The 12180-nt window shown below is 36.6% G+C and overlaps 1 pseudogene; it reads right to left on the bottom strand.

The window, feature by feature from the left end:
* Nucleotides 1–710, bottom strand: LOC121021855 (NEDD4 family-interacting protein 1-like; annotated as a pseudogene).
* Between the last annotated feature and the right edge of the window lie 11470 nt (nucleotides 711–12180).

Below are 12180 nucleotides of genomic sequence, written 5' to 3'. Positions count from 1 at the left end.
TTTTTTTGAGAGAGAATTCATAAATGCAGGAAGGCCTTTGCCAGAAAACATCTTTAGTAAATAAAGAGAACTCTGGTCCTGGGGAGATTTGAGATCATTTCTGGCATCTCCTGAACTTTTTCATAATTGACAAATGCTCTGAGAAACAGGACAAAGCCTAAAATCAGGAACACCTGCCAAAGCTCAGGATAGACCATCAAAATATCCAGAGAAATAGGTATAAAACTTGACAATCAAGATCCACTTAATTTGAGAGAGACCAAATCCTAGAATGGTCTCATACCTTCCTGTGGCTGAGGTGGTCAAGAAAAAGACATAAAAACCCCAATCCAGTTATAGGGGCATGCCATGAAAAAGAGTTAACATGAAAATCCTCAGTTGGTCAGCATCATCAAAATTATTCTGACCCACAAAATCCTCACCTCTTCCAGGAATCAAAGGGATAGTAGCTTCAGCCTTGGTTTTCATGGCTTCATCATAACTTCATCATAACGGTGCAGTGTCATAGATGGAGGCTTTGGAAACCCAGACTCATCTTTGTAGTCAAAATAATGCTGCATTCTCTTCCCATATGGTGGAGGAGTTTCACCTGCAGTCTGTTCAAGTTCCCCTCACCCTTTCTCATTTTGCAACTGCTGGTACCTGCTCCCATAAAGCTTGTGCTTGAAGGTTTTGCTAACTTCCAAACTGGTATAATAATGTCTAAAATTTTAATTTTCTAGGAGATGGTATAAGAGTTACTTGTATAGATAGGCCTTTGTTAAGAAGATGCCATTTATTTATTCAGGAAGATGATGCCTTCCTTTGTGCTTAAAGGAGAAGAGAAATAATATTCATAAACAAAAGAGGAGACAATTTTGGCATCCTTTCAGAAACTGAGCTTAAAGAGGAAGGAAATAATAAAGATTAGAGCTGAAATAAATGATATAAAAACTAAAAAAACTTCAATAGAACATATCAGTGAAAAAAAAAAAAAGAACATATCAGTGAAACCAGGAGCTGTTCGTTCGTTCTTTCTTTCTTTCTTTCTTTCTTTCTTTCTCTTAAAATTTAAAATTAAAATCAGGAGACTATAGATGCTGGAGAGGATGTGGAGAAACGGGAACCCTCTTGCACTGTTGGTGGGAATGCAAACTGGTGCAGCCTCTCTGGAAAAGTGTGGAGGTTCCTCAAAAAATTAAAAATAGATCTACCCTATGACCCAGAAATAGTACTGCTAGGAATTTACCCAAGGGATACAGGAGTGCTGATGCATAGGGGCACTTGTACCCCAATGTTTATAGTGGCACTTTCAACAATAGCCAAATTATGGAAAGAGCCTAAACGTCCATCAACTGATGAATGGATAAAGAAGATGTGGTTTATATACACAATGGAATACTACTTGGCAATGAGAAAGAATGAAATATGGCCTTTTGTAGCAACGTGGATAGAACTGGAGAGTGTCGGGGCGCCTGGGTGGCGCAGTCGGTTAAGCGGCCGACTTCAGCTCAGGTCACGATCTCATGGTCCGTGAGTTCGAGCCCCGCGTCAGGCTCTGGGCTGATGGCTCAGGGCCTGGAGCCTGCTTCCGATTCTGTGTCTCCTTCTCTCTCTGCCCCTCCCCCCTTCATGCTCTGTCTCTCTCTGTCTCAAAAATAAATAAAAACGTTAGAAGAAAAATTAAAAAAAAAAAAGAACTGGAGAGTGTCATGCTAAGTGAAATAAGTCATACAGAGAAAGACAGATACCATATGTTGTGAAAACATATGGATCCTGAGAAACTTAACAGAAGACCATGGGGGAGGGGAAGGAAAAAAAAAAGTTAGAGAGGGAGGGAGCCAAACCATAAGAGACTCTTAAAAACTGAGAATAAACTGAGGGTTGATGGGGGGATGGGGGGATGAGGGGATGGGGGGGTGGGAGGGTGGGTGATGGGCATTGATGGGGGCACCTGTTGGGATGAGCACTGGGTGTTGTACGGAAACCAATTTGACGATAAATTTCATATTAAAAATTTTTTTAAGTTTTTAAATTTTATTTATTTATTTATTTATTTATTTATTTTTAAGATTTTAAGTTGATTTATTTATTTTGAGAGAGAGAGAGAGAGAGAGAGAGAGAGAGAATGAATGGAGGAAGGGCAGAGAGAGAGGGGGACAGAGGATCCAAAGTGGGCTCTGTGCTGAAGCAGAGAGTCTGATGTGGGGCTCGAACTCACAAACTGTGAGATCATGACCTTAGTTGAAGTCAGATGCCTTATGAACTGAGCCATCCAGGTGCCCCTTAATTTAAAAAAAAAATTATTTAAATCCAAGTTAGTTAACATATAGTATAATAATGGTTTCAGGAGTTGGAATTTAGTGATTCATCACTTACATATTACTCTCAGTGCTCATCTCAACAAGTGCCCTCCTTAATGCCCATCACCCATTTAGCCCATCACCCGCCCACCTCCCTCCATCAACCCTCAGTTTGTTTTCTGCCATTAAGATTCTCTTATGCTTTGCTTCCTGCTCTCTTAAGAATCTTTTATGGGGGCACCTGGGTGGTGCTTAAGTGTCTGACTTCAGCTCAGGTCATGATCTCAAGGTCCATGGGTTCACCCATGTCTGGCTCTGTGCTGACAGCTCAGAGCCTGGAGTCTGCTTCAGATTCTGTGTCTCCCTCTCTTTCTGCCCCTCCCCTGCTCACATTCTGTCTTTCTCTCTCTCAAAAATAAACAATAAAAAAATTTTTTAAAAAGAATCTTTTTATGATTTGCCTCCCTCTCTGTTTCTATCTTATTTTTTCCTTCCCTTCCCCTATGTTCACATGCTTTGTTTCTTAGATTCCACATGAGTGAAATCCTATGATATTTATCTTTCTCTGACTTATTTTCCTTAGTATAATACACTGTATCTCCATCCACGTTCTTGCAAGTGGCAAAAGATCATTCTTTTTGATTGCTGAATAGTATTCCATTGTATATATATTTTGCATTTTCTTTATCTATTCATCAGTCAATGGACCTTTGGGCTCTTTCCATAATTTGGCTATTGTTGACAGTACTGCTAAAAACATTGGGGTGCATGTGCCCCTTTGAATCAGCATTTTTGTATCCTTTTGGTAAATACCTAGTAGTGCAGTTGGATCATGGGGTAGTTCTATTTTTAATTTTTTGAGGAAACTCTACACTGTTTTCCAAAGTGGCCACACAAGTTTGCATTCCCACCGACAGTGCAAAACTGTTCCCCTTTCTCTGCATTCTCACTAACATCTGTTGTTTCCTGAGTTGGTAATGTTAGCCATTCTGACAGGCGTGAGGTGGTATCTCGTTGTGGTTTTGATTTGTATTTCCGTGATGATGAGTGATGTTGAGCATCTTTTCATGTGTCTGTTAGCCATCTTCATTGGAAGCCATGTCTTCATTGGAAAAGTATCTGTTCATGTCTCTTGCCCATTTCTTCACTGAGTTGATAAGTTGAGTTTGATAAGTTCTTTATAGATTTTTAGGAGCTGGTTCTTTTAAAAGATCAGCAAAATCGATAAACTAGCCAGACTCATCATCAAAAGAGAGAGAGAGAGAGAGAGGGAGGGAGAAAGGACTCAAACAAACAAAATCACCAGTGAAAGAAGAGAAATAACAAACAACACCACATAAATACAAACAATTATAAGAGAATATTAGAAAAAAACTATATGCCGACAAATTAGATAACTGAAAAGAAATGGATAAATTCCTAGAAACATATAACCTACCAAAATGGAAGCAAGAGGAAATAGAAAATTTGAAGTGAATGATTACCAGCAAGGAGATTAAATCAGTAACTAAAAAACTCTCAACAAACAAAAGACCAGGATCAGATGGCTTCACAGGTGAATCTTATCAAACATTTAAAGAATAATTAATGCCTATTCTACTCCAACTATTCCAAAAATAGAAGAAGGAAAAATTCCAAATTCATTTTATTAGGTGAGTATCACCTTGATACTAAAACCGGATAAAGACACCACTGCCAATATTTCTGATAAACATAGATGCAAAAATCTTGAACAAAATACTAAGCAAACAGAACCCAACAATACTTTTAAAAAATCATTCACCGTGATCAAGTGGGATTTATTCCTAGGATGTAAGGGTGGTTCAATATTCGCAAATCAATCAACGTCATACATCACATCAACAAACGAAAGGATAAAAAACATATGATCATCTCACTAGATGCAGAAAAAGCATTTGATAAAATACAACATCCATTCATGACACAAGCCCTCAACAAAGTAGTTTTAGAGGGAACACACCTCAACATAATAAAGGTCACATATGAAAACTCCATGGCTAACAAAGACAAGGATGTCCATTCTCACCACTTTTATTCAACATAGTACTGGAAGTCATAGCCACAGCAATTAGACAACATAAAGAAATAAAAGGCATCCAAATTGGTAAGCAAGAAGTAAAACTCACTATTTGCAAATGACACAATACTCTATATAGAAAACCCCGGAGCCTTGTGGTTTTTCATTGCTGAGGAGACCCCAGGAAAGAAAGTGTGCAAGCTCATTTTGAGCTGCCTCTTTTTGTAGTCTTAAGAGAGCAGAGCACCTGTTGTCTGACTATTACCCTCTATTTTTCTGTAGACAAGTCTTGTCTATACCCCTCACCATGGCTCAGCTCCAGACACGCTTCTTCATGCTTGTCTGGATTTGTTCAAAATCTCCAGACATGCTTTTGAACAACTTTTTTTTTGGGGGGGGGGGTGGGGGGTGGCCAGGGTCTGCAGTCTTTTCATTACTAGCAAGATATTGTTCTTGATTCAGAGATATTCACATAGCATTTCCCACAGGTGCTTATCTTTACTTCATCTGTTGATGTACAGAGATTCTTTTTTTTTAAGTTATTTATTTTGAGAGAGAGAAAGAGCAAGTGGGAAATGGGCAGAGAGAGAGGGAGAGAGAATCCCAGGCAGGCTCCGCACCATCAGCACAGAGCCTGATATGGAACTTGAACTCATGAATTGTGAGATCATGACCTGAGCCAAAATCAAGGGTCAGATGCTTAGCCTGCTGAACCAGCCAGGTGCCCAAGAGATTTTGATACATAGTTACTTCTAAATTACAAGACTGTCATATAGTCTTCTTGTTGAAAAAGTCTTTGAACTGGAATAAGAATTATTCTTGTAATAAGAGCTTTGCAATACCAGTATATGGATGTTTGTCGTTACCCAAACAGTTGTATATTTTTCTAAATTTGTAGACTGAACATTGATTTCTTTTGGTAGAAATCTAATAATTAAGTCATTGTTCTTAAGTTGAAGATGTAAATGATTCATATTTCAGATTTTTAAAAAGTAAAAATCCAAATAATTTAGTGAGAGAATTCTTTCAGAAGTATTTTAGTTAATAGATGCAGGAAGAATGAAGAATTTTTACCATTTTGTAACTCCAAGTGAAATAATGGGTTTAAGTAGTGATTATCAATAGCTGCTAAAACTATTAATTAGGTAAAAGGCTGACAGAAAATATTATGATGGATGGGATCAGAATGACATCATCAGAGTCCAGATGTATATTTTCACATCATATAGAAAGAGATTAAAAAAAACCCAAACAAACAAAAACAAACAAAAAACCCCCCCAAAAAAAAACAAAAAAAAGAAAGAGATACAAGCTAATGCACTTCCTCATGTGATGCAATATGAAGCACATGATACTAGGTGTAAATATTCTTTCTGGGGAAAAAAAGCAAACCTGAAATCTAATCAAGTGTTTAGGTCTGCCTAGTGTACAGAATGTGTAGGTGGTAGAGGAACATTTAAAGAACTCCCTGGAGGGCTGCCTGTGTGGCTCAGTTGATTGAGTGTCCGACTTTGGATCAGGTCATGATCTCACAGTTCATGGGTTCAAGCCCCACATCAGGCTCTGTACTGACAGCTTGGAGCCTGGAGCCTGGAGCCTGCTTCAGAGCCTGTGTCTCCCACTCTCTCTGCTCCTGCCCCACTTGTGCTGTCTCTCTCTCTCTCTCTCTCTCTCTCTCTCTCTCTCTCTCAACAATAAATAAAACATTTAAAAAAATTTGAGGAACACCCTGGAGATGTAATCAATGAAATCTAGAATGTAAGAAATATTAGAACAGATGACCCAGTTTCTTTAATAAATAAATGGCAAGAAAAAAGGGAGGGGGAACTGTTAAAATTTAAATAAAACATACTAATAAAAAAGAAAACCCTCAAGACTTCACCAAAAACTACTACAACTGATAAATGAATTCAGTAGTCACAGGATACAAATCAATAGTCAGAAATCTGTTGTATTTCTATACACTAATGATTAAGTAGTAGGAAGAAAAATGAAGAAAACAATCCCATTTACAACTGCACCAAAAATAACAAAATGCCTAGGAATAAACCTAATCAAAGAGGTGAAAGACCTGTACTCTGAAAACTGTAAAACACTGATGAAAGAAATCGAAGAAAACACAAATGAATGAAAAGACATTCCATGCTCATGGATTGAGAGAACAAATATTCTTAAAATGTTTATACTACCCAAAGCAACCTATACATTATTGTAATCCTTATCAAGATATCAACACATTTTTTAACTAGAAAAAAACCCTAAAATTTATATGGAACCACAAGAGACCCCAAATAGCCAAAGCAATTTTGAAAAAGAAAAGCAAAGCTGGAGGTATCACAATTCTGGACTTCAAGTTATATTACGAAGCCGTAGTAACCAAAACAGTATGGTACTGGCACAAAAAGACACATAGATCAATGTAACAGAATAGAAAACCCAGAAATACACTCACAATTATATGGTCAATTAATCTTTGTCAAAGGAGATAAGAATATCCAATGGGGAAAAGATAGTCTCTTCAATAAATGGTGCTGGAAAAACTAAACAACCGCATGCAAAAGAATGAAACTGGACCACTTTCTTACACCATACATGAAAATAAATTCCAAATGGATTAAAGACCTAAATGTGAGACCTGAAGCCATAAAAATCCTATGAAAGAGCACAAGCAGTAATTTCTCTGGCATTAGCCATAGCAACATTTTTCTAGATGTGTCACCAGAGGCAAGGGAAACAAAAGTAAAAATAAACTATGGGGACTTCATCAAAATATAAAGCTTACGCACAACGAAGGAAACAATAAACAAAACTAAAGGCAATCTACTAAACGGGAGAAGATAATTGCAAATGACATATCCAATAAAGGGTTAGTATTAAGAATATATAAAGAACGGATACAACTCAACATTCAAAAACCAAATAATCCAATTTAAAAATGGGCAGAAGACGTGAACAGACATTTCTCCAAAGAAGACATACAGATGGCCAACAGACACATGAAAAGATGCTCAACATCACTCATCATCAGGGAAATGCTAATCAAAACTGCAATGAGATATCATCTCCCACCTGTCAGAATGGCTAAAATAAAAAACATAAGAAACAAGTTTTGGTGAAGATGTGGAGAAAAAGGAACACTCTTGCACTGTTGGCGGGAATGCAAACTGGTATGGCCAGTGTGGAAAAACAGTATGAAGGTTTCTCAGAAAAGCTAAAAATAGAACTACCCTTTGAATTGCACTACTGGATGTCTACCCCAAAAATACAAAAACACTAACTGAAAGGGATACATACACCCCTATGTTTATAGCAGCATTATTTACAATAGCCAAATTATGGAAGCAGCCCAAGGGTCCATAGAGAGATGAATGGATAAAGAAGATGTGGTAAATACACACACACACACACACACACACACACACACACACACACACACACACCCCAGAATATTATTCAGCCATAAAAAGAATGAAACCTTGCCGTTTGCAACAACATGGATGGAGCCAGAGAGTATATATGCTAAGCAAAATAAGTTAGTCAGAGAAAGACAAATACCATATGATTTCACTCATGTGTGGAATTTAAGAACCAAAACAAGGAGAGAGAGAGAGAGAGAGAGAGAGAGAGAGAGAGAGAGAGAGAGAGACCGACCAAGAAATAGACTCTTAACTATAGAGGACAAACTGATGGCTACCAGAGGGGAGCTGAGTGGGGTGATCATGAAATAGGTGATGGGTATTAAGGAGTACACTTGTGATGAGTACTGAGTGAGGTATGGAATTGTTGAAATGACTATATTGTACACCTAAAATGAATATATCACTGTATATTCACTACACTGGAATTAAAAGAAAAACTTAATAAAAAAGAAATTGAGCTTAACAGAGGGGGGAGTTTTGAGGGTTCAGCTCTTAGAGGGATAAGGATTAGGAAAAGGGAACCCCCCAGGGACAATGTAAGGAACAGTAACTCTGGGAGAGAACAGGAGTTTATGAGGACTTTTGCAACGTTTACTGAGACAAGATATAAATCCCTCTGTCCTTTCCCTTCCCAAATCATCAGTAACATCTTTCCTCAATACTGATTTTGTGGAAAAGGATTCTTTTTCACAGCTGAACTCTGTACTTGAATAGTACAGAGTAAGAGACTGTTCAAGCAAGAGCTGGAGGATGGGTGCAGGTAACAAATACCTGAACATGTGTCACTTTAAAATATAAAGATCGGGTCGCCTGGGTGGCGCAGTCGGTTAAGCGTCCGACTTCAGCCAGGTCACGATCTCGCGGTCCGTGAGTTTGAGCCCCGCGTCAGGCTCTGGGCTGATGGCTCAGAGCCTGGAGCCTGTTTCCGATTCTGTGTCTCCCTCTCTCTCTGCCCCTCTCCCGTTCATGCTCTGTCTCTCTCTGTCCCAAAAATAAATAAACGTTTGGAAAAAAAAATTTTTTTTAAATAAATAAAATATAAAGATCATAAATAGAACCATTAAACTGAACTCTCTGGAGGTCACAGATGCAGCTCACCATCAGCGGGTAGTAACTTTTGTAGTTCCAGACATTCCTTATCGTTGACTTCTATCCCCATGTCTCCAAGAATGTTTTTCAGATCTGTGGCATCAATCTTTTCTCCTTTGAAAATACAGAAGGTTTATAGGTGAAAATTATAGAAATTAATTACTCAGTATTATGTAAGTTTAAGAGGTTCATAAGAAAATGTTATTGACCTATATGATATGTACTTTTAACTATACATAAATTGCTTATATGGCATCATTCCCAGTTGGGGATTAAAGAGTGAAAGTAAAATGGAATGTGGAAATACAGTGTGTCATTAGAAGTCAAAGCAAATTTGTTCCTAAATTATTGATATAATAAAGGCTCCCTTAATTTGGGGGATAATGAACAGAATAAAATCTAGTTACCAAATTGGATAATGAATTGCCGAAAGAAATGATTATGGCAGGAGATCTTATATTGACTTATGTAATTGATTGTTGACAAAACCACATTATCTTGAGCTTTCCAAAACTTTACCTTATTTATTCATGTGCTTACCTAAAATTTAGCTATTTACATGTAGGTGAAGACATATATACATATGTGAGAAAAAAATCTGTACAGTACATAGGACATGTTATCAAAAGCAAGTCTTATAGTTTATTTTTCAAACAGATAATCCAAGATCAAATGGATTTTATCAGGCAGAAATATTTTATATTTTATAATAACTGGGTAAAATGGCAAAATTAATATGGACAATAGACTACTAGGAATATAAAATTTTAAATATAATTTATTATAAAGCATTAGGGTTTCAGTGTCATAGAAACTCACCTGTAAACTCTTTCATTTTCATTGTCACATTTTTCAGATCAACCTTCCCACCACCTGTAAGACAAAAAGCAGTCACAGACCAACAATGAGACTGTTCCTTCTGCTTTCTCTACTTAGGATACCTGTCCCCCAACTAGAACATCAATATCATCTTGAATTTTAGTTCCAGACTATTATATTACATTTTTCATCATATTTACTTAGATATAAGAATGCTTTTTACAGTTTTTTCCTCCACTTTGTTTCATGCATCTCAGTTTTTTCCCCTGTATTCAGATTCTGTTATTTTGTTTATAGTCGGTTTTTTGTTCTCCTGTTAACTATTTATACATTTCTTTTGGTTCCTGATGCTGTAAAATTTTATATGACTGTTTAGGTACAGGTTGAAAATATTTTTTTTTAATTTTTTAATTAAAAAAAATTTAAGTTTATTTATTTTGAGAGAGAGAGAGCACACACACAAGCAGGGGAGGGGCAGAGAGAGAGGGAGAGAGAGAATCTCAAGCAGGCTCCCATTGGCAGCACAGAGCCTGACACAGGCCTTGATCTCACAAACCCTGAGATCATGACCTGAGCGGAGATCAAGAGTCCGACACTTAGCCAACTGAGGCATCCAGATGCCTGAAAAAAAATTTTTTATTTGACTTAGCTCTCAGTGTTCCCTTTCAATGTAGGACAACAGGGAAGGAAGGATACGAAGAAATGAAATGATAATATATAAATAATTCTGGGAAAACATCGTATAAAACAAAAACAGTATCATCTTGAATGAGGATAAAAGTCCAAAATAAAATCGGATTATGATAGATTAAGGATGCATATTGTAATTTCTACAATAACCTTTGAGGCTTCTAAATTAACAAGAAAAATAAAAAATAATTAGTCCAAAAGGAAGGCAAGAATGGAAGGAAACAGAAAGTTGAACATGTGGTACAAAAACGGGAATTCAGTAAAAGTAGATTTAAACACAAATATGTCAGTAATCTCATAATTACCACTAATATTGCAAAAATGATTTTCAGATTGCTAATTGTTTAGGGTTTTTGCATGCTAATTGGTTAGGATTTTTGCATTTTTTGTTTATACAAAGATTAGCCTGTGATTTTCCTTTTTTGTGTTGTCTTCATCAAATTTCGGTATAAATATTATGATAGTTCCATAAATCAAACTGGCAAGTGTTTCTTGTTTTTATGTTTTTTGAAGAGTTGAGTAACGTGGAAATTATTTCTTACTTATATGCTAGGTAAAATTCATCAAGGAAGTGATCTAAGGCTCTAAAATTTAAGAATTTAAAATATCTGAAATCAAAGGATTCAGAGAAGTCAAAAGTAAAAGGATGGATAAGTATAGACCATACAAACACTAAGCAAAGGTAGAGTAGGAATAGTAACATCAAACAAAATAGGCTTTAAGAAAAAGCTTTTCTAGTAATAACAAAAAGAAGTTTAATTCACCATGAAGATGTTATAATTCCAAACTTGTATGCGCGTATTAACACGGTCTCAAAAAAAAACAAAGAAAATTATAAAATTATAATGAGAAATAAAAATCCAAAATTACACTGAGAGAAATTTTTTAAAGTTCATTTATTTTGAGATAGAGAGTGTGCGAGCAGAGGTCGGGGCAGAGAGAGGGAGAATCTTAAGCAGGCTCCACGCTATCTGCACAGAGCCAGATGTGGGGCTCACAGTCACAAATTATGAGTCATGACCTGAGTCATAAGCCATCTAGGCACCCAGGGGGAGATTTGATACATCTTTGTCAGTAGTTAATAGAATAAGCAGATATTAAGATATTAAATCCTTAAGACTTTAGGATATTTGAACAAGAAATTTAACAAAGTTGATTTAATGGAGATATAGGCAACACCGTACCCAATAATTTCAGAATGCATATTTTTTCACATAGGGAATATTTAGCAAAAATCACCATGTACTGGATTATAAAGCCAAATCTCAACACACTAAAAAGTAATGGCTATAAGCAATTCAAAAATAATAGTAAGGAAAGTGTCACTTAGAAGAGCACTAAATAGAATAAATCACCTAGGAATAAAGTTAACAAAAGAAGTACAAAGATCATACTTCAAACACTACAAAACATTGTTGAAAGAAATAAGACAAAACTCTTAGCAAAATAGGAATAGAAGGGAACTCCTTTAATCTGATAAAAGTTATATATATAAAACTTCAATAAGTTAATACTTAATGGTGAAATATGGAAATGTTTCTCTTCGCAATCAGAAATGAGGCAGGCTGGGGCACCTGAGTGGCTCAGTCGGTTGAGTGTCCGACTTCGGCTCAGGTCTTGATCTCATGGTTCATGGGTTCAAGCCCCACATCGTGTTGACAGCTCAGAGCCTGCTTCAGATTCTGTGTCTCCCTCTCTCTCTGCCACTCTCCCACTCATGTTCTGTCTTTCTCTCTCTCAAAAATAAATAAACATTAAAAAAATTTTAATTAAAAAAAAAAAAAAGAAATGAAGTAGGAACTCCTGGGTGGCTCAGTCGTTTAAGCATCTGACTCTTGATTTC

The sequence above is a fragment of the Herpailurus yagouaroundi genome, unplaced genomic scaffold (genome assembly GCF_014898765.1).
Source record: "Herpailurus yagouaroundi ecotype Mexico unplaced genomic scaffold, PumYag 328, whole genome shotgun sequence".
Classification (NCBI taxonomy): Eukaryota; Metazoa; Chordata; class Mammalia; order Carnivora; family Felidae; genus Herpailurus; species Herpailurus yagouaroundi.
The sequence above is the reverse complement of the archived record's forward strand: the minus strand, read 5'-3'. Positions and strand labels throughout refer to the sequence as shown.